Here is a 24,448-nt window from a genome sequence, read left to right on the forward strand (position 1 = left end):
GATATAAGAATAAGAAAGCAGACATAAGCAGAATTTTTCATTTTCTCAGGCTCAAAAGCCTCCTTTTGAGTGTTCCATTCAATATAAATGAGAAGAATATTCTATGATAAGTAAACCCTTGGGATTAAGGACAGAAATATCAGCACAAAAACAAGTAAGAATCTGCTGACTGTTAATGTATGCAAGTGGATGGGGTGAAATAATTAATCCATGTTCAAGAAGTCCAGGCAATCCTCCTAACTTGTACTTTACAAGATATGAGTGTTGATTTAACTTATGGTTCTGGAACAACTAATGAGTTGCATTAGAGTCCCAGTATGTCCACTATTGAAAAGAACTCCCTAGCATCTCAACAAAACTTCTCTTTTTATAAATGAGGAAACTGAGGCCATATGGACAGAAGGAACTTGATGAAAGTCACACTACTAGAAAGTGGCAGGGCCAGAACTTAAACACAGGTTTTTTCATTCAAGAACATTCTTGAATGAAATTCTTATTCATTCAAGAACATTTTATTGAGCATCTCCTATGTATATAGGCTTGTGCTGAATCTTAGCTAGAAGAACAGTATATGAAGTACAACCCCAGGCCTCAAGAAACTTTGCTTTTACTGAGGTTTACCAGATAACTGAATAGAAAACAATATAATACAAGCTATTCAAGGGAAAGCACACAGTTTTATTAGACTACTTTGAGTTGGGGGTCGGATGGGGCAGATAATAAAAATGAGTAGGGTCAAAGAAAGCTTCCAGGTGGATGTCAGGTTTAAGCTGGGCCCCGAAGTAGCTAGGTGAATGGGGCACAGTGAAGAAGAAAGAAAAAGGAAGAACATGATCCTTAGACAAAAAGAAATACCCTAAGAATAAGGCCATAATGTTTCTGGTTAACCCATTATCCATATTAAAACTTTGTCAGTCTCAGTACCTCACTATAGAGTCTGATCATCTCTGAGTTCACATAGAGAGTCCAACGTATAGACTTTGAAAACTGAAAACCAGGCTTTGAAACATGGCGGCAACTGAGAAGTCCTGCCTAGGCAACCAGCCAGTGGCAGCCCCACAGCCGTCGTATTGCTGTCCCAGCCAAGCCGGTACAGCTGTCATCCTCCTTGAGCCCCATGGTCTTTGGCTGTAAACAGGCCTAATGCCATCTATTCATCTATTTCATACTGATATTGTAAAGATGCTCCCCTTTCTTAGCAGGAAACATTACTAATAACACACACTTCACAGTGATTTTGTGGGCATTAAAAGATAATATAAGTAAACCTACATAATGTTAGCTCGTGAGTAGTAGGAATACAGTTCTGTTGGTTTTTTTGTCCTGTGATAATGCAAAAGCTGTTCTCTGGGAATCTGATTGACCCAGCAAAGATAGGAGAAAATCTGTAGCCTTTACTTCATTCACTTACACCAGGAGCTACCCAACTGACTTAATTGACCTGAAGCACATCAATGAATTGGGAAAATTTTCCTTTTTAGAGAGACTTTCTTAATCATTAACAAAAACTTTTACCTAAGAAAACAATACACCTAGTTTATTCTTCCATCTGGGATGCTTCATTCTAGAATGGCCACCCAACCTGGGACTCCCCAGCACCTACCTGGATGACTACAACTGGTCCTTCTCTGCTCCCTGCTGCGAACTTCCCTCCTCTACCTCTCCACAGACCCCAACAAGCCTTCAGACACTCCTGCAGTCCAGGCAGAAAGAAAAAAAAATGGAGAATTGCTTTGGGGAAGGACCTATGAGTGGGTGATACCTGAATGGTACTGGAATATATGTCTCATAGCTTGGCAACAAGTGAAATAAAAACATCTTTTGAGAGTTGAGATATAAAATCAATAAAATGATGAATCCTAGGAGAGGCTTCAAAGTCCCCTTAAAGTGACTGGGCCAGTACAAGACTTGACTGTTGCCACTGACATTAAGAAAGAAGTCCATTGACCACCTAAACATGGGAATAAAGCACACAGAGGGAAACCTTGCCTGTCTGAACACTGTCAAGGCAGAGATATAGCACTATGTTCCTTATGCTAAGTACTTCTCATAAATTATTTGATTTAGCAATTACAACAAACCAGTGGCATAGTTCATTCTAGCCTTCTTACCGAACAGGAGAGGAAACTGTGTTTCCTAGTGCTGCTGTAACACATTAGCACACATTTAGTGGCTTAAAATAACACAGATATATTACCTTACAGTTCTGTAAGCCAAAAGTCTGACAAGGATCCTTTTTGGAAGCTCTAGGGGAGGATCTGTCTCATTGCCCCATCTAGATTCTAGAGGCCACCCACGTTCTTCAGCTCATGTCTCCTTCCCCCATCGTCAAAGCCTGCAGCATCCCATCTCTCTGACCATTCATCCATTGCCACATCTCCCTCTGACTCTGAGCTCAGCCATAATATCTGATTTTGTATCACTCTCCAAGAACCAATTTTCACCCCTTTGGGGGCAATATTGCCCCTGTTGAGAATTCATGATCTATTCAAACAGGAATACTAATACTGAATGAGTGCCTATTGTTGATCTTCCACCACAACCTCCCCAATTTTCCTTCCTCTGATATGTGCCAGCCATGTAGTTTGAGACTGATCTAAGGCTTTAAGCATTGACCACAGAAACTGATGCAGAAAAGATACATACTAAAGCACTCAGCCAATGAGACTTTTCATTATTATGTTATCTCTACAACAGACAGTAGAAATGCTAACATTTGTATATCAAATAAGCAGCTATGAAACATATTTTCAATGTCATTTTTAATATCCTCTGTACATGTAAATTAATCCAATGCTTAGGAAGAGCTATGTATTTATTTCTTGTTCCTAGTTAAAATAATGAATGTCCTTGATCTAATTCTGCCATGGCTTTTATTACTTTTCTCAATAACAAAAGCCAGAAACCAAATTTGATTTTGCTTCTAGCTGTTTAAATAGATAAAAATCAGCGTGACTGTCAAAATCCAGGTTGATCTTGTCAGGTTGAGAGGAAAACCAGTGCTACAACTGAAGAAGATGAACATGGACACTAACAGGAAAAAGTGCTTAGCTAGTCAAGTAAACAGATAAGACATACAAGTCCCAGATAGTGTATGTACGGCATTGCACTATAATCAGCAAACTGCCTCTTTATGATTATTTTCCTAGAGAAGATATTGTTAAAGTAATGCAGATTTCATAATGGGTTGGTAATAGTAGTATAATTTAAAAAATTTTTACTAATAGAATAATCTGGATCAAGGAGTAATGGCAGTATGGCTTCTGTGGCCTAAAATCACAGTGACCATGCATGTGATCTTTCTTTTTTTTTTGCTTTTTTTGTTTGTTTGTTTGCTTTTTTCAGATGGAGTCTTGCTCTATTGCCTAGGCTGGAGTGCAATGGCACAATCTTGGCTCACTGCAATCTCCAGCTCCCGGGTTTAAGCAATTCTCCTGTCTCAGCCTTGTGAGTAGCTGCGCTTACAGGTGTGTGCCACCATGCCTGGCTAATTTTTGTATTTTTAGTAGAGATGGGGTTTCACCATGTTGGTCAGGCTGGTCTCGAACTCCTGACCTTGTGATCCGCCCACCTCAGCCTCCCAAAGTGCTGGGATTACAGGCATGAGCCACCACACCCAGCTGATCTTGGTTTTATACTGAACCTATCTGGCCTGAAAATTGTACCTAGAAAATGCATTTTAATTCAATTGTACAGCAGCAAAATAAATTCTTGGGGGTTAAGCTTCAAATTATTTTCCAGCAGGAGGAAAGGTGTATCTTATCATTGAACTAGAGGTCTGAGGGCCACAAAGTTGCAACACTAACCTATTGCAGAGCGAGATTTTCTCCTCCTTTATATCCTTAGGTATTTTTTACTTTGCTTACTAGTCCCCTAGCTGAACTCAGGGTCAAAACATGCTGCTCAGGCTGGCTCTACAAAGCCAGAGGCAAAGCAAACTGTTGCCCCAAAATCCATTACTTTCTTCTACCTGGGTGTACCATTGCTCAGCTAAAGGTCATAATTTACATCCTCCCTTGCAATCCGGTATCTTCATGTTGCTAAGTCCTGGCCAATGGAATGTGAATGGAAGTAATATGCAAAACTTCGGGGTTGTATCTTTAAAAGGAAGGGGTGTGCTTCCCACTTCCTTTTGCCCCTTCTTGCCAGCTGAAGTGTGACAAGAACTTGAAATGGAAGCCAAAAAGTAAGGATGACAAGAATACCTGCTAGGAAGACTGGTCCCCATCATTGTGTAGCTCCCCCATCAGCCTGTATGACTAGACTGTGACATGAGGCTTTTGTGTTTCTAAGCCAGTGTTGTTTGCCTTTATCTCCGCAGCCAAACTGGTAACATAACTGATATTTAATTCAGAAATTTCCTACACTCCAGCATTCGTAACTTTTTTTTCCAAAAAGAAAAAAAAAAAAGTGTAGTGGCTCCATCACAGCTCACTTGCAGCCTCAACTTCCCAGGCTCAAGCAATCCTCCTTCCTCAGTCTCCTGAGTAGCTGGGATTACAGGCGTGTGCCACCATGCCTAGCGAACTTTTAAAAATTTTTTATAGAACGGGTCTCTTATGTTGCCCAGGCTGGTCTTGAGCTCGTGGGCTCAAGAATCCTACTGTATTGGCCTTCCTCCCGAAGCGCTGGGATTACAGGTGTGAGCCACCACATGTGGCCCTGCATTCCCATCTTTGGGTTAAGAAGGCTTCAATATCCTAAAGACTTGCGTATAAATGTCCTAATACCGTGAACAGATCCAACTGAATAGGTTAAAAACTGATTTTGAATTAACATTATAGTTTTTCTTTTAAGCTGAATACTGGGGATAAATACATAGAAACACACAAAAATCAGTAAATAATCCCTTTATTTTATTTCCATAACTAACATGGGAGGTGAAAATCTGGAGAGGATGTAGAGAGGCGCATGCGCAGAAACAAGTACATGATGGCAAAGGATTGGCTTATTCTGTTGTAAATCTAGTGGTCAACATCATATCCCTGTTTCAGACAAAGGATGGCAAGGAACTGAGCCTTACACAATGAAAAGAAAACCATTTTAAACTGCAGCAAGAAAGCCTTAACAATTTGGAGAAATGTATTCTCTGAGCCTAAAATTAATCATTTTAGTTACTAAGGGAGGTTTTGAAATCTTTCTCTGCAGATACTTTTTAATTGCATAGATTTTAATTTTCTAGAATGTCACGTTAGAATTCTGCCCTTTTGGGCAAGAAGGAGGGAGTGGGAATGGAGATTACCTCAAGAAGTTTCTCATCCAGGGACCAGGGCTCCTAATCCTTCCTGCTCCCCCAAGTCACTTTCCCTTCTTTCTCCTTTTTCTTCCCTTTCTCTCATGACACTAAGTTGGTTTGTGCTTACATGCGAAGCAACAAGCTTTGTTTCTCTTAGCTTTATTTCTCATGACTACATGCCTTGACTTATGTCGATTCTATAATGGGCCAGAGATTGCAAAATTTACCGGTAGGAACAATGTGTATGTAGGTGTGTGTATCTGTGTAGGGGTGTGTGTCTGTGTGTGTGTGTGTGTGTGTGTGTGTGTGTGTGTGTGTGTGTTAGGGAATAGCGAGGTAGGAGCTAGAAAGAGTTTCACAATGGATCCAGAAGCAATTCACAGACATACACATGTAGTCACACACATACACACATAGTCCTGTTCTGCTGTGTTCTATTCTGTTCGATAATAGCGTTGGGAAATCAGATGATGAACTCTGGGGAGGGGTCATACAATGGCATCAGGTCTCATGCCTCAGTACAGATCCATCTTCAAGCACACAATGCTACTCATCCCCTCAATGGGTCATATGATATGCTAGTTCTTTTGTTGAAAAAAAAAAAAAAAAGAGTGCTCCTTTTCAGGCAGATACATTTGAAACAATAGAAGAGCTTATTATGAGGTGACGAAAGTCAAAATAACAGTAGCTTATTTATTTGGAGGAAATCCCATATTGTCAGGACACTGCTGACCACCTGCCACCTGCTTCCCCTCCCTCAAGGAGGAGCGGCATATCTCATAGGTTCATTTGAATAAACCGGGTAACTCCCACCTTTCCCCACTCTCTTAGGATCCTTCCACCTGCCTGCAAAGATGGTACCTTCCCACTTGCCCTTGGCCATGCAATAAACTTGAGTGCAGGCCCTGCCCCTGATTGGGGAGGACAGAGGTAGAGAAGGGATATAATGTCCCACTCTGGCTGTTAACTGGGTCTCCTTACTGCAGGGGCAAAGTATTAGCAAACCATCCTGGCCCTGATCTAAAGCCACATTTTCCAGTGAGCTTTCATCAGAAAGAAAGCTAACATTTTGCTCTCCTCTTGCCTGACTGCTCTCTCTCTTAACATTACCTGGCGCACGGTAGGAAACTAGTAAACAATTTTTGAAGGAGAGAATAAATGGACTTGGGTGGACCAGTTAGCTGACCTCCTAAAACCCCAGTGAAATTGTTCTGAACTTGAGGCTCCATGTATTTTTTGGATCACTCATCCCATAGTAAGAGTGCTTACACATGGACTATATATGCTATTTATTTATAAAGGTTAAATATGTGCTTCTGTATTAATATATCACATACTTTACAGAAATACTCTACAATAGAAATTTTAAAGATATGAAAAAAATGTTCATATAAGCTCCAATACATTCTTACACCCCCAGTGGATTATTTTGAGCACTCCACTTTGGAGCCCACTGGTCTAGACTTTCAATACTGTATTAGTTCAGCAGAGGACTTAGAAGTCTGGAGTAGTCCAGACACACTCAGCAGGACTGGAAGGGCCCTGGTTCACAGCCTTGTACTACTTGCCACGTGCTTTAAGCTGACTTTCAATTTAGGGAATATACACAGTGTATATGTGTTGAAATGAACTGAAAGGAGAAGGTGAAGACTGAGCTAACAGTTGCTGAATGGGTAGTATTTACAGAGCTAGAAGGAAAAAGGGAAGGACACATCAAGTGAGACTTCTCTGGGAATACTTTATTCCAAGAACAGGCTTACCACAGATACAGGATAGAAGTTGGTTTCATCACACTGACTTGAGCGCCGATGTACTGTAGAGTGACAGGAAATGATGTCAGTCATTGAAAGACAGAGAAGAGTGAAAGTGGCAGGTTACCTTGAACCATGAAATAAATGTAGAGAAATCTGGATTTGATTTGCTGTAGAATAAAATATGGGACCACTGAACATTTTAAAGATGCAAACATCACAATGAGATCTATGTTTTGTGAAGATTACTATGAGGTAGGATGCAAACTGGAGCGAACAACATTTGGATTTGGTTAGAGCTGCTCAGAAGAATCTGGAGTGAGACTATTAGAGTTTGACTTGAATGATAAAGGTGGTAATGGAGAAGAAAGTATGAAACTGAACGTGAATTAGAAAGAATATGATTGGCCAATGTGGTGGCTCACACCTGTAATCCCAGCACTTTGGAAGGCTGAAGTGGGCAGATCACGAGGTCAGGAGTTCAAGAGGAGCCTGACCAACATGGTGAAACCCCATCTCTACTAAACATACACAAATTAGACTGGTAATGGTGGCACGTGCCTGTAATCCCAGCTACTCAGGAGGCTGAGGCACGTGAATCACTTGAACCTGGGAGGCAGAAGTTGCAGTGAGCTGAGATCGTGCCAATGCACTCCATCCTGGGCGACAGAGCAAGACTCTGTCTTAAAAAAAAAAAAGAATATGATCAAGCCTCAGTAAAATATGGAGGAAGAAAGAGAAGAAACCAAATACTCCTAGAAATGATTCCACCACTTAAAAACTAAAGAACCCTAATTGATTTGTTGAAGTTGTTTTTATCCTGATTTGCTATATTAAGTAACACCAGTGTGAGTTGATATTTCTTTGCTCCTATTTAAAAACTTGGGGCTCAGCTTCTAACCTCAAAGAAAATTTGTATGTGTATGTGTGTGTGTGTGTGTGTGTGTATATGTGTGTGTGTGTGTTTGAGACAGGGTCTCACTCTGTCATGTTGTCCAGCTGGAGTACAGTGGTATAATCATGGCTCACTGCAGCCTTGAACTCCTGGGCTCAAGGGATCCTCCCCTTCAGCCTGCCAAGCAGCTAGGACCACAGGTGTGCTATGTATGGTTAATTTAAAGTTTTGTTTTTAGAGACAGAGAGAGATGGGGTCTCACTATGTTGCCCAGTCTCAAACTCTTGGCCTCAAGTGAACCTCCTGCCTTGATCTCCCAAAATACTGGGGTTACAGGTATGGCCCACTGCATCCAGTTAAAAAATGATTAAGCATGGAAAATAAACTAAGTTTTCAAGAGCCCAAGATATTACTAAGTTTGCTGGAAGATGCAATTTAGAAATGGCACCCTGCCTTAAAAAAATAAAAAAAAGGAAATATCACCTTTGTGTGTAAGTAGTGAACAACTCCTGATTTTCTGCATGTGAGTGAACAATCTGGTTAACCACAAGATGAAGACCAATAATGAGTTCATGTACCTTTGCAGCCAGATTTTTCCTACGTGTGAACTCCGCAGTACTTCCAGCCACAGAGTTTAGCTCTGAGATAATTTAGCCAAATGAATACTAAAAGACATGGAATACAGGTGTAGGTAAAAAAGAAATACGAGCATTTCCATCAACCAGCGCTAATTCTGTGAACAGGTATATGATGCGGCTGCATCTGTGCAGTTCATCCTTTGAAACCCGTGTGCTAGATCCCTCAATGACTTATTCTGAAAATGGTCTCCTAAGATGGTAAGAAATGACCAAAAATTACATAAAGCTCACTTTCCAAATAGAGTTCTACAGAAAATACATCTGCCATCTGGCTTTCTGGCTAACTTCACTTCTTTCCTTTTAGGCAGATATTATTTTATCCAGACCACACAGTTTGTTCGTCTAGTTGGTTCATGAAAATTTCAGAACATGACTCTGTAGCAGGAATGTTTGGCAAGTGACAGAACATTAGCTGCTTAACATCAGGGCAGTTTCCTTGTCTCAGTGGTTAAGCAATCTCTCCCAGGCTGTGTGTGCTTGGGTGCCTTCAGCTATGAATTCAAAATGATGATTTGATGAAAGCTTTGATATCTCTCAAAGATAATGTCTCCAATGCACTTTGAGACAGGTACTGCTCATGTACATATACTGATACTCTAAAATTAGCTAGGAAGACTTTAAAACTCAGTGCTACTTCACAAGCAACATTATGATGGTCTACTTGATGCAGATTGATGTAAACCAAGTCACTGTGCTTGTCATTTCATGTGAAATGGAAATAAAGTTTCCCTATTCTTGTTACCTAAAAAACAACAGTGTGCTTTAAAATTTAGCCAAGGTGTACTGGAGAATGAAAAAAGTAATTTGGTCTGGGTTAGCTTTTCAAAACCTATTTAAACTAAGAAAAGAGGCATTTATTTAAAAAAAAAAAATCAGATCAGTTGTATAGTTACTTCTCCCCTCTCCAGGTTTTTCAAAAGGCTGAAATCAATGGTCTTTGTAACCACCTACCTGTCTCCAAAGAAAGTGACAGGCTGAGCTGTAAGAGCCTCCAAACTTAATGCCAGTGTAAGGGGGGAAGCCTTTTAATGACCCTGTGGGCTTGGCGTTGTTTCTCAGTGGCCTCACTTACCTGACAATGCTAAGGGCTGCAAGCTGAACCTAAAGTATAATTCTACAGACACTGACAATGAAAAGACCATTAGGAATGTAGTAACCTATCCTACAGAAGCAGTTTAGAAGGGAAAACATATATCCAAAAAAATCTGGTGCCACATCAAGGTGGAATGAACAGAATTCAACATCTGTGAAGAATGTTGGATGATGATGTTATTATAGTTTTCAAGAAAATATTCAGTGAGAACTTCACACAATTTTAATAAACAAAGTTTATCTAGATCCCTGAAAATAACAATTCCATTGCTATGCTTTGAATGTATCCTTCAAAGTTCATGTGCTGGAAACTTAATCCTCAGTGCAACATTGCTGGGAGGCGATTAGGTCATGAAGGCTTTGTCCTCATAAATGATTAACGTCCTTATTGCAGGAGGGGGTTAGTTATCCGGAAAGTGGCTTTGTTGTAAAAGTAAGGTGAGCCCCCTCTTGCTCTCTTGCCAGCCACGGGATGATGCAGCACAAAGGCCCTCCCCTCACCAGATACCAGTGCCACACTTCCTAGTCTCCAGAACCATGAGCCAAATAAACTTCTGTTCATAAATTACACATTCTAGAGTATTCCGTTGCACAAAATAGGCTAAGAGGTCCATGATCCCTAAAGCTTTATTAGTCATTTACCAAGCCATCCTCAGATTTTTGTTACCTGTTGAATCTAGTTGACAACAAGTCACATTGTTCATTTGCATAATTCCATTTCCTTCACTATGTCTTTGATTCAAAGCACGACATCATGGAGTCAGAGAATGGAAACTGTTTCTATATTTTGGGAGAAAAAAAAGCAATGTTTGCGATAACCCATTTTTTCCCCTCCTTCTAAGCCAAACACTTATAATTCTTAACACATGTTTTTTTCTTGGAACCATTTTTTACTTCTGGCTTTATGTAAAATGTGAGAATTTTCTATCTCAGAAAATGGCACTAGTTCATCTCTTATGATGTCCCCATTGTATGTTCATTGCCAGTGAGACAATCTGTTTAGCGCCATCATTATTATTACTATAAATAGATCCGTATAATGTGCTTTTATGCATGTTTATCACTTTCAGTTTCAGAACTGTGTTATTTAGGCCTTGACCAGAAAGGTTTTCATGTGAATAATAAACCTGGCTTTCTGGTCTGAGATTCCAATGTACTTTATAGATACAAATAATACCCATTTACCAAGACTAGACTGACTTGTAACTCAAATAAAAAAGTCAAAACCACAGATGTAAACGTACATTAGTGTTGGGCTTAGACTTGTAAACAGAAATACAATTCACGAATTTCATTAATTATTTAGCCAACCATTACATAGATATTTCTCTGTCAAGTTGTAAAATCTTAACATTCAGGTTTTAAGTGCATTTTACAGGTACACACGATAATCTTAATCTCTAAAGACTTGGAAATAAGAAAACGACCTTCTTTATTTCCTTATGAAATGAGACTCAGTCATCTAATTTTCACCTTCCAGGTGTAAGGATCTTATAAAAGAGCAGAATACTGAAGTCAGAGACAGTTTGAAATTGTCTGAATTATGTTCTGTTTGCTAATTACCTGCAAATGTGTTTGCTTCACTGTTTAAAAAGGTATAGATGTATGTGTCTGCATAAACATATTTGTATATACAATGGAATATGGAATGGAAGGAGAACTCAATTCAGAATTTAAATTTGTAACTCTAGTCTGGTCCTGCTTTCCGCAGCTCAAGTATCAAGTTCTCTGAGTCCCAGTCTCACATCTGTAAAGCAGCTGTGAAGACCAAACGTGTGTGGAAACCTTTTGTAAACAGTGAAGCATAAATCACTAAATGCACATGAGGTCTGTGTGTTTGTGTGTGTGGTTGCTATAGTTTGACCCAATTCACATGAACATGACAATGAATGGGGCTTGTCCTCCTTATTTGTCTCACAGACGTCCGAATTTTTTAAAAGGATACTTGTAAATCCAAATGAATCAAAGTAAATGCAGGCGGAAAATATCACACCACATGAGAGAAAATACTGGAGTCCATCAGGTCTGGCCCAGTTGTGATGTCTGTCTGGGGTAAGACCCCCTAACTGTGTCTATTTTGCACAGCTTCTCCTTCCATTCTAGAAACCACGATTTTTCCAGAAGGGCCAAGTTTTTTCACAGGCAGTCTCCACAGCAGTGCCGCAGTGGCTCTGGCATGGAGGGGGACAGACAGGAGGCGGGTGAAGGGCAAAGACGGGAAACAAAAGAGATGTCTGAAAAGGGAGAGATGGAGGAAGGGTGGCCTTTTGTGTCTACGGGAAACCTGTTTGTCAAGTTCTTGTAAGTCAGGGATTGTACGTATATCCAACCACACTTTACTACAATTAAAAAAAAAAAGTCATTCATGGTTGACATTTCCTAAATGTCACGTATAGCTAACACAACCCTGGCAAGATGTCAAAGGTACTGCCTTTGTTGCTAAAATCTGGTTTGTTCAGTAACAGCAAACAACTTACAAACTCACGGCCATTTTCTCTTAAATCGAAAAATATTTTTGTTTCGATGTGTCCCAGAAAGTACTTTTAAAATACACCTACAGACAGTTAAAAGCTATTTGTATTTTCTACAGACTATCCCTCCAAATGGGAAGAAAGGACAAAGACAAGAATCCTTGGCAGCAGCTAGCCTCCCGCAATGGTGAGGGCTTGAGAGGCACGAGAATGAAGTGGGTAAGTGTAAGTGGAAATAAAAGGTGTCTTTTTTTTTTTTTTTTGAGATAGAGTCTTGCTCTGTCACTCAGGCTAGAGTGCTGTGGCACGATCTTGGCTTAGTGCAACCTCTGCCTCCTGGGTTCAAGCAATTCTCATGCCTCAGCTTCCTGAGTAGCTGGGATTATAGGTGCCTGCCACCACGCTGAGCTAATTTTTGTATTTTTAGTAGAGATGGGGTTTCACCATGTTGCCAAGCTAGTCTTGAACTCCTGGCCTCAAGCAGTCCTCCAGCCTCAGCCTTCCAAAGTGCTGAGATACAGGTGTGAGCCACCATGCCCGGCCTGAACTCGATTCTTTACTATAGCTAGCTACACTGCCCAAGACCTGGCTCCACTTCCAGGATCACAATGTAAAGCTAAAGTCATCTCACTGTATGAGAGTGAGGAGCATCAACATCCCTTTCTATTAAGAACAGAGAGCCTTCACTAAAGTTCACTGTCTCGGCTATGCATCTTTTCCTCTTTGGGATAAATGACAGGGTCTGAGCTAATGATTCACATTGCTAAAATTATAGACCAAGGCAAATAATTATTCCTGGTTAGTTAGGCTTATGTTTGCTCCAACATGCCTTCCTGAAGTGATTCCCCTCGAAAACAAACTCACTTGGGAGATGTTTAACTTCATTAAGCCCGCACTGACATCAAGAGGGTATATTTCCAATGGACACTGCATGCAAAATGTGGATTGGACAACTTAACTGAAAGCCCACTTTGCTATTTGTGGAATGTTCTCTTCTCACTATAAAGAAAGGACCAGAGTTCTGCCAAGAAAATGTAAAAGCTGTAGTTTCCTACAATAGTGGTGCATATTTCTGTTTTAGACCACAGCACAGTACTTGCAGAAGTCACTGCTTCAGTTAAGAGTTGATTATGTGTTCATTTCTCAAGGACAATGGGTCTGAGTGGCAAACGCCTCCAGAATTTTTTTTTTTGGTGGGGGGATAAGCTAAACTAAGTCAGATTTCTTCATGAAATAGGGGATGTGGCAAAGCAAAGGGTGGTTAGATTTAAAGTTTGAAAATTTTAGGTATCATAGCTATGGAGGATAGGAAATGGTGAAGGGTGAGAAGAGGGTGGAAATATCCTGGGACCACAACCATTTGCTCTTGTTTTCTGCTTTAGGGGCAGTGACTTCTTTTGAAAAATGAGAGGTTTATTTTCATAATAGGCAGTGAGGAATAGCTAGGCAGATGTGTGTGGGTTGGTTCTGGTCCTTGATTAGCAGGCGGGAATGATACTGCCTTTAAGTTTCACCAAATATATCCGTCAAAACACATACAAGGGACCTCCACTTGGATTGCACAATCAAGATCCCAAATTTCAATGCAGCGATCATACTGTTTTAGGAAAGTTTAAATGGAGCCAAATTTCCATTTCCAGAACTGTTCTCAGATGTGGTTAACAGATTACATGGACTTTTTCATCTCTTCTTTGCTCCTCTAGGATGTAAAGTCTAAAATCAAGGTATTTTTGAAAAATTTTCTGTGCTTTGATCAAAGAAGTACTTGATAGAGGCCAGATGTCATTCTGCTACCAGAGTATCCTTTCTTGGAACCACAGCAAGAATGTCCCCAAGCCTTTTACAGAAAGTATGTGCCATGTACAACATGTAGATACTCTTGTCAGAGTAGTTCAGACTTAGGGCAGCTATAATTGAAATGTGGCTTTGAGAACTCTAGGAAGTTCACTGTGTGGCTGTGCATGTATGTCAGTGTAGGTGTTCCCCTCCCTTGCTTTCTCATTTTTTTTCCCCTCATACATGCAGGTTTTTGTGCTGTTAATCCTCTTGGAATGTAGCTCTTATCAGCACCTAGAGGAATTCATTACCCCTTCACCTTCTCTGTTCTCCAGCCCATGAGGCTAAGAACAAGAGAGCAGTTGTCTGGGGAGCTGAACGCTGAATTCAGGTGTGCTGGCACTGAGTTACTATCTACCTGATTTTTCCTATAACCAAAAGGGAAGGGGAGAAATTAATCATGCTTCCCTCTCCACAGGAGCTGGAGGAAAAGAGCCTTCAGAAACAGAGGCTAAGGCCCCCTGCCATTAAATCCAGCTATTTTAAAGTTAAGGGTTAAAAAAGAAAAGAAAAGCAGCAGCAGATTAGCAGATTTGCAAGAGATTCTAAGCTCTCTGTACAACAGAGCAAATGATCAATATAGTGGGGGTAAAAACCATTTAAGCCACTTAGAAAGAGAAAATCATGTTTGTTTACCTTTATATATCTATATCTATCTATATCTATATATATAAATTTCTGCTGGTTATACAGTAGACTTTAAACCAAAATATTTTGTATTTTATATAGACCCCGCAAAAACTCATTTTATAGTCTTTAAGTATACACCCTTCTCTATCATTCTTAAATTGTCAGTTGTGTTCACACAAGAAAATAAACTCAGAATACAAATATAGCACTACCTCTTTTGGGTGTAAACCGTGAGGCACTGCCACACTGTCAGGCATTTATGAAAAGCAAAAGGCAAGACATGAACACCCATCAGTCTCTGGCTCTCTCTTCAAGCATGTAAACTGAGATGTACACTGAAATGGGAAACTACCCAAGCCAGAAAGGTAGCCAAATATACTGGCAGAGAGATACAACAACATTCTTAGAATCCATTAAAAGGCAATAGAAAGCAACCATTAACTGAACAACACTCAACTAGATTGACAAGACAGAACTGAAATGGCACAGGGGGCTTCCACCCTCTTAAAGAACTGTGTCCAGGAACAGGGGATTTGTAACCAAAACTCCTGGACATTTCTAGAATCCAACAGGAAAACCTCATACCAAAGACTACATCATTGTTGGCTTTGTTTTTACAAGGTTGATTTATAGTTGCATCAAAAAAAAAAAAAAAAAAAAAAAAACCCTCAATTTATAATTCCTCAATACTGAAGGGAGGAATGAATACAAAAATTTTTTATGCCCCATTCTTCAGTTTAAGGCTATGAAAATCAGTCATCAATTCTGAGTACTGTATTAGATGAATCCCTTTGTTAACAATTATGCATGTCAGAACACCAGGAATAATGCAGTATTAACTAAAATACATCAGGTGTTGGAGAAAAGTTACTGACAAGGTAATATATTTATTTTTTAATGGAAAAGTTTAGTCTTTGTCAAAATAAAATATATGCCATTCATTTAATTTTAATTTCTCAGGATTTTGAGAAGTGTCTTGACTTCAAATGTTTTTACTGCAAATATGTTGCTATAATCACAAAATCTTCTACCATACATTAAATTTATTCACTTAGCAAACATTTATTTTTTTGCATTCCCGGTACTTACACACTTGGAGGAAAGCTTTCGATTGCTGGTTAGTGCATTTAAAAACACAAACACTGAGATGTGTGGCACTCCTTCCCAGCAAGTGCTCAGCTACAGAAGAAATACACAAATGCACCTCTCCCTCAGAGTTCTCACTGCTTTCCACCCGCTGCTTTCATAGTGGTGCATTTCATTTTCGAAACACTTCCATAAACATGATTGTGAACCATGCTGTGAGGTTAATTTTGGTGATAACAAAACCTGAGAAGATTTGTTTTTCAGAAGGTTCTTGGCAGTGACTGAACATATGGTGTGATCTTTGTGGAGGGTAACTCCTCACTTGCCTCACCCAATCTCTATATTGCTGAAGCCAAGAGCCTCAACACTCCAAAGGGAGGGGGAAAAACCACATTCAGCCCTAGTCAGTCACTATCCACAGGATTTTAGGACCACTTAAAATTTAAATTTAGGCCAGGCATGGTAGCTCATGCCTATAATCCCAGCATTTTGGGAGGCCAAGGTGGGCAGATCACTTGAGGTCAGGAGCCTGCGATCAGCCTGGCCAACAGGGTAAAACCCCGTCTCTCCTAAAAATACAAAAAAAAAAAAATTAGCTGGGCATGGTGGCACGCACCTGTAGTTCCAGCTACTTGGGAGGCTGAGGCATGAGAATCACTTAAATGCAGGGGCAGAGGCTGCAGTGAGCAGAGATCATGTCACTGCACTCCAGTCTGGGTGACACAGTGGGACTCCATTTCAAAAAATAAAATGAAATAAAAATAAAATTTAAATTTAGAAATTTGTATGAGAGAAAAATTTGAATAATACATATCAAAAAAATGGCTATTAACATGGATTGGAGATGGTTAACACTGTGATGATCTCTGTTTTCTTCCAAAACCTACTTGGATGGTGAGAAATTAATTTTTAAAAGGTATAAGCCCAAAAGGACAACAAATGAGAAGATGAGACAAAAATGGCTAAGGCATGACACAACCATTCAGAAAGATGGAAAGCAGACAAAAGAGTGGGAACTCAATTTGGCAGAGGCCACTGAGACTCGAGGGCTCACAGTTAAGAATACAGAGAAGCCAGCATCTGACCGCTGAAGAACCAACCCCCGGAAAGGGTGAGGTGAGAGGGGTGACAGATTCACCTCACTCACATCAGCCAAGTAACCATCCCTTCCAACCCTGTGGGACACAGGTAGTTTTTTTCTAGAAAACTGAACCCAAGAGGTTGAGACCCCAGACATTATGGAGGGCAGGCTGAGGCTCCAGGCTGAAAACAAGAACCAAGGAGGAAGTCTGTCTGGACATTAACAGTCAGGCTTCCAGCCCTCTCCCATTCATCAACCTGGGGCAGTGGCTACTCTTAGACCCCCAGGCAGGAGATGTGATTTTATTCCTGGGTAATGGAGTGACCACAGTAGGAAGACGTTTAGATGTTGACACTTCAAGTAGGGGACAGAGTAAAAGGTGGCTTCCAACAAACTGAATTTGCTGAAAGGAATAAATTCCTGTCCTTTAGTGGTTGGATGAGAATGACAATTAACAGGAGACCAGAAGGAGAAGGTTAGATGATAAACATGGTAGAGTCATTATTTCCCCTCACCTGGGCTTTGAGAACCTTGGGTTTCATTCCTGCCTGTGTCTTTGACTATTTTTCTTTTCTGAGACAAAGTCTTGCTCTGTTGCCCAGGCTGGAGTGCAGTGGCACCATCTTGGCTCACTGCAACTTCCGCCTCCTGGGTTTAAGTGATTCGCATGCCTCAGCCTTCCAAGCAGCTGAAATTACAGGTGTGTGCCACCACGCCTGGCTAATTTTTTATACTTTAGTAGAGACAGGGTTTCTCCATGTTGGTCAGGCTGGTCTCAAATTCCTGACCTCAGCCTCCCAAAGTACTGGGGTTACAGCCTATGTGCCTTTGACCCTTGATGTAGCCTGTGAATCATTTCTCCTTTCTAGACCTCGGTTTCTTCCTTTGTAAACTGGAGGGTTATGGCCCTAGGTTCCTGCTATTCTGAGATGTTGGAACACTCTTTGCAGAAGGTCTAAAATGACAGACAGAATGCTGGTGGTCTCTAACACGATGCCAACTGTAGGCTTGAGGTTTTGCTGACTTCTCAGGGTCCTTCTGCTCCCTCAGCAAGTGGCTGCCATTCTTAGATGTGATGCAATAACACCATTCTTCTTTTAAAAAATGGGCATTTTAAACAAATTTGCACCGAAAGTAGAGGGCAAGAACCCAAGATAGTAAAAGCACCTAGGATATGTCAATACTGACTCTCCATTTTTCTACATAAGAAAGTAAAGGCATTGTCAGGAAGGAATAGAGCCAACCGAAATTCAATGCACGCTTTTTTTTTTTCCTTAATGAAACTCAGGGGAAAAAAGGTGAAAAACCCAGTAATACTTCTCTTTATTTTCAAGGGTCAGCTCTGAAACAGAGTAATAGTTAACATTTCCTAACACTTCGTACAAGCCAGAAGCACTAAGCTAGAAGTTTTCCAGGACTTTTCTCATTAGTTTCTCATGTGTGCCTATCTTACAAAGGAAGAAACCGAGGCTCCTAGAGTTTACGTGATCTACTGGTACACATGGAGGCATTAGTGTCAGACCTCGGCCTCTCTGACTGTAGAGCCCACACTCCATCGTTCAACCCACTGCCTCACCTCCAACCAGCCCCACTGTCCTCGGCTCAGCCAGTCCCTGGCCACTGCAAGACTTTCCGCAGTCTGCTCTCCAATGACATGTCTCGTGGCTTCAGAGGAATTGACATCATTGGACCTTCTGCTAAAAAGCTAGAAGGCATTCTGAAAAATCAATACTGGCTTCTGCAAGAAGCAGCCTTGCCCAAAGCTAATTGAAGGCCATCTGAACATCTTCAAAACTGTGGCCATAATCATCTTGTCTCATTGCTGACCATGTCTCAACATGCATCTGCAGTAAATCACTTCAAAAAGACAACAATATTTTTTTGTCACTGCCCTATAACTTCCCCATCTAAAGTCAGAACACTAGTATTATGGTTACATAATAGACAGCCTGCTGACATTACTATTTTAAAGCACCACTTTTTCAGGGTTTATCACAAGTCGTTTTAAATTTCATTTAGCTCTAACTTGTTATACAACTTTATGTTCAGAAACAATGTCCTCTGCTACATCAGCAAGCTATACTGGAAAATACAATTGCTATGATTTGAAAAAAAATTTCTTGGCAAGCTTTTGATTCCACCCTTTTGGCGGGCCATATGTGGGGTGGTAATGGAAAGAGAAGTTATATGACTTATTGTAAGATATTACTCAGAAAAACTAGAGGATACATATTTTGATAGCTAAGCTGAATTAATAGTGCAGCCTGAGCCTTCAATTTCATTTGCTATAAATGAATCCAGTGACTAAATTGTTGTTCACATAACTTTGCAAACCAAGCATTCAGTTTACTAGATTATCAGAGACTAATAACTCAGAGAAGAAACTGGCACACTTGGTGGGGTGAACATTTGTGGTACGATCATTCAGTATCTAGCCATTCCCACTTTTCCTAGCCCTACTTTGCTTTAGGCGGGACCCAGTGAAGCTGCCTCCAATCTGAGCCCTGGGGTTGTTATAGGACCAGGATGGATCCATCTGCACAATGTATTCTACGTGTCTCAGTTATGGGTTCAAGGCAGCTCAAAATGGGCAGTGAGGCCTAGGACATGCAAAGCGGGGGCTTTGTTTAAGCTATTAGGAAATGACTTTTTCTTGCTGGGCTTGGATGAAGAGATGATGAGACTAAAGGTGTCTTGACCATCTTGAGATCAAGTGGATTTCAGAAAAGAGCCAGAAGAAGCAGAGTCAAGACATGCACAGTGCAGTCAACTCACACTCAAAAGGGTTCCTGAAACCCACACCTAGTGATCTCTGTGTTGGCTACCCCTCACTCCAAAGGAGGCTAAGAAATGCAGTCTTTTGGCTGGGGACATTATCACTTTGAATGAAATCATGGTATGTTACTAAGGAAAAAGAAAAGAATGGGTACTGGTTAGGAAATTAGTGACCTGTTCCGTGGCCCACTTGGATTACATTTTCCATGCTCAGCATAGAAAACAGGCAGCTATCTGACATCTACAAAGGAAGAATGATACACTTCAGAGTCTAAATTAGAGATCAAGTTAAAACACACGAGTCTTTGGTTTGTAAAATCTTTAATTAGTCAATAACCTAACTGTTATTTTGCAGTAGCTTCATTGAAAATTATTACTCAATTGAAAAATAATGTAACTACAATTAAAAATGCAGGATCTGCAACCACGTGCAGCAGCCCAATTTTGCAGATTCAACTTAGATACTGAAAAAACATTGTTAAAAAAATCCTAATTTCGTCTTACATTATAGGGATAAATCAAGTTACATATTTATGAGCCCACTGTCTCCAGGCAAAAATTTTTCAGTTTCAAATTATACCTTAGACTTCTACAGGTTAGGTTATAAATGATAACAAATGTAGGAATCTTTGAATTGACATTTAGTTCTCAGGGGATATCTTTAAAAACTAGAGAATAATGGAAGTAGCTGCTTTTAAGAATTTTTTTCAGGAGTCACAAAGACACATCATACATTAGAGGATATGAAGAATGCCAAAATGAGATTCTCTCTGAAATTACTTAGTGTGGGATGAGAAAAGGAACATAAACAAAAAACAATGGTTTATTGGACCAAGGGAATTAAGTGGCAGGGGAGTCACAGAAATGGAGCATTAACAGACACTCTGCCTTTAGTCTTGAATTATGAAGGTAACAATAAATGACCTTTATAGATCATAGTCACGCAACTTCAGAACTTAGAAGAAGCTTGAAAACAACCATATTCAACTCTTTCACTTTCCCGAGGAGAAAAACTTGGACCTAAAAAAACTGGGTCATCTTTCTAATGTTCCCCAACAAGTTCACATCAGAACCAGGATCAAAACATGGGTTTCCAAACTCATGGAGCTATAATATACTCTTTCCACTAACATTAATTCAGAAGTCATGGAATTGGTAAGTCAGTCTGCAGATGTTACAATAATTTACCTCCACATTTATTGTGAAGTCATTCTGAAATTGTATTTTTAAAGGGAGAAGAAACTGGTTGTAATCTATGACATCTACCAAGGGTAATTAATGAGGAAAAATATATGACATCTTGCCTCACTGAACTAAACCAGGTCTAAGGAATGTAGACAGACAGAGGCCTCCTGGATACAAAAGGAAGAGGCTGAGAGGTTGTCAGGGTTTAACAGCTGGTGGGAATTTTATTTTGTGTTGTAAGTGATTTCTTTGTTACAGTTGGCTTCAATTGCTTCCCACCTATGGCTGAAGTTCCCCTGAAACACTAAGCAGCTCTCAGCTATGTAACGCTCACCATAAGTGCTCCAAAAAAGTTAAAAACTAGAGTCATCAACAAGTGATACAAAAACTAGGTCTTTTGAAGGTCTTTCTTCAAAGAAGCAAAAGATCAAGGATAATATTTCAGAGTGGGTTAGTCTGCATGTACTACAAATGACACAATGAGTCCTTCTTAATAATCATTGTCATCACTTGGCAGCTAGTAAATAGGAGAAATGCAGGGAATCCCCACTCAGCAGTTTCTATGGGTAAACCTAGAAAGTGTAGACCTGGGATTTGGGAGTAGGAAGAAATCCCAGAGCTGCTCTAATAAATTGAGTTCCTTCATTTTGCAGGGCAATACAGGAAAAAAGTGAATACTCTCTGCTAAATCAAATGTACTAAAGAGTAGTTAGTGGTCATGTTCAGCTGAAATATGTTTACAAATAAATTCAGTCAAAAAGCCTCATATGAAGTCTCTCAGTTATCCAGAGTCAGTCACTTTCATGAGGTTTGACCTAAATATTTTCCTTTTCTCAATTAAAATAACCTTTGTTGCTAGAATAACTGGCTAGCCATATGCAGAATATTGAAACTGGACCCCTTTCTTATACCATATATAAAAACCAACTCAAGATGGATTAGACTTAAATGTGAAACCCAAAACTATAAAAAAAAATCCTGGAAGACAACCTAGGCAATCCTCTTATGAATGTAGGAATGGGCAAAGATTTCATGATGAAGATGTCAACAGCAATCACAACAAAAGCAAAAATTGACAAATGGGATCTAATTAAACTTAACAGTTTCTGCATAGCAAAAGAAACCATCAGTCAACAGAGTAAACAGACAACCTAAAGATTGGGAGGAAATATTTGCAAACTATGCATCTGACAAAGGTCTAGTATCTGGCATCTATATGAAACTTAAACAATTTTTCAAGAAAAAAACTAACAGCCCCATCAAAAATGGGCAAAGGACATGAACAGACACTTTTCAGAAGGAGACATGCACACCAACAACAAGCATATGAAAAAAAGCTCAGTATCACTGATCATTAGCAAAATGCAAATCAAAACCACAGCAAGATACCATCTCACATCAGTTAGAACGGCTATTATTAAAAGTCAAAAAATAACAGATGCTGGCAAGGTTGCAGAGAAAAAGAACACTTATACACAGTTGGTGGGAGTGTAAATTAGTTCAACCATTGTGGAAAGCAGTGTGGCAATTCCTCAGTGTGGCAATTCCTCAAAGAGCTAAAAACAGAAATACCATTCGACCCAGCAATCCTATTACAGGATATATACTCAAAGGAATATAAATCATTCTACCATAAAGGCACACACACACAAATGTTCACTGCAGCACTATTCACAATAGCAAAGACATGGAATCACCTAAATGCCCATCAATGACAGATTAGATAAAGAAAATGTGGTACATATACACCATGGAATAATATGCAGCCATAAAAAAGAAAAAAATCATGTCTTTTGTGCAAGTGTGGATGGAGCGGGAGGCCATTATCCTTAGCAAACTAACACAGGAAAAGAAAACAAAATATTGCATTTTGTCATTTGTAAGTGGGAGCTAAATGATAAGAAGTCATGGACACAGAGAACAACAGACATTGGGGCCTAATGGAGTGTAGAGGATGGAAGGAGGGAGAGGATCAGAAGAAATAACTAATGAGTACTAGGCTTAGTACCTGGAAGATGATGTGATCTGTAAAACAAACCCCTGTGATATGAGTTTACCTATATAACAAACCTGCACATGTACTCTCAAATCTAAAATAAAAGCTTTTTAAAAAAGATAACCTTTATTGTTTCTTTCCTGCTTATTATGAAAGCCATATATGTTCAGAATAGGAAAATTAAAAGACATAGGTAAAACAGAAGAATGCCCCAAATCTTAGCACCCAGAGAACCACTTTAAAAACTCTTAAATACATTTCCAGAATATTTTCTAAGAATATATACATACATTAACCAAAATATGGTCACATTTCATACTTGCCTTTTGTTAGCATTTTATTTCTTAACAATGTATCATAAACATCTTTTCATTATCAGTATTTATCTACAACAGTATTATTGTGGCTGAACAGTATTTCATTGTATGACTGTGACATCATATATAGAATATATTTATTGATGAATGGCAAGGATATTGTTCTTATCCAGAAAGGAGGAAAAACATAACTCATTATAATCACAAACTCTGTTTGGAAGAGCCCCCAAACAGGGTGACCCTGGGTATGCAATATCAGTCCTAGAAAACACCAGGGACATATTTATTCTATATATGATGTCATAGTCACACAATGAAATACTGTATGTAATTGTTAAACATTTAAGGAATTTCCTGTTTATCATATTACAATGATGAACATCTTTGTGGCTGAAACCTTTCCACACACCATTAATTATTTCCTTAGCACAAATTCCTAGAAAAAAACAGTGAATATATTTTAAAGGATTAAAAACAAACATAATAACAAACTGCCCTCTAGAAAGAGCATCATATATGTTAATTTACTTGAGTTACTTGCCTATCAAGTGCTATGATCAGTTTAGTACTAGACGAAAAGAAGTTAAATAGACACCTTTGGGTTGGTGAAGTATGATAGATGTGCTTGTATCCATCATTCTGATGAATGTTAACTTACAAATACCTTAATCAATTAGGTGATTTTATACTAGATATTCCCTGTTTATATACTTCCAGCCAAGACTGACATACATTCCATTTTGGCTCTTTCTTTGGGACCCGATGCCTTTTCTCCCTCTCCTGTGTTAAGTAATCTTCTTATACACTTATCAATATTCTTAAAAACATTCTAAATGGTCAGTCCCTGAAAATATTATCGTACTGCTCTGATTACATGCATCAGCTACAAAATCTCCATCCAAGTTATTCTCCCAATTAGATGCCAGATGAGTTTGGAGTCTGACATTTTAGTGAAGTGACAAAAAAAAATTACATCTGAAGTTAAGGCAATATCAACAAGTACCTGTAAGACTAAAGAGAGAAAGTGGAGAGTGTCAGACCATACATTTTCTTTGAAATTTTTTATTTATTCATTTATATTCCACCTGATTCCAAAAAGGACTTACAGCAGCTTTTCCTTTTAGACGTGTTTTCTAAATTCGACATTTTTGCCTCATTGAGACTGCCAACTTCTTTCCTAACATAAGGATATTCTTCTATCATAACCACTTGCTATATTTGGAGATTGAATGGCAAGGATATTGTTCTTACCCAGAAAGGAGGAAAAACATAACTCATTATAATCACAAACTCTGCTTGGAAGAGCCCCAAAACAGGGTGACCCTGGGTATGCAATACCAGTCCCAGAAAACACCAGAAAAAAAACTCAAATTTCTAGGATGTATAAAAGCTCCAAAGAATCACAAAAAGTCAGGTCTTTGGCTCTCCACTTCCCTTGTGGTGCTGTAAGAGCTCAGAT

At 39.5% G+C, this 24,448-nt stretch overlaps 1 protein-coding gene across 5 annotated transcripts in view; it reads right to left on the reverse strand.

Moving 5' to 3' along the window:
• SPATS2L (spermatogenesis associated serine rich 2 like) overlaps positions 1 to 24,448 on the reverse strand; it is a 170,789-nt gene that overhangs the window by 110,804 nt on the left and 35,537 nt on the right. The window contains exon 1 of one of the 5 annotated variants that reach the window (XM_010336463.3): positions 1,604 to 1,693. The exons of the other annotated variants lie outside the window; for them this stretch is intronic. The gene's annotated coding sequence lies outside the window, so the exon portion shown is untranslated. Of the gene's footprint in view, positions 1 to 1,603; positions 1,694 to 24,448 lie in introns of those variants that run through there. 5 annotated transcript variants of the gene reach the window in all.

The sequence above is a fragment of the Saimiri boliviensis genome, chromosome 5 (genome assembly GCF_048565385.1).
Source record: "Saimiri boliviensis isolate mSaiBol1 chromosome 5, mSaiBol1.pri, whole genome shotgun sequence".
Lineage (NCBI taxonomy): Eukaryota > Metazoa > Chordata > Mammalia > Primates > Cebidae > Saimiri > Saimiri boliviensis.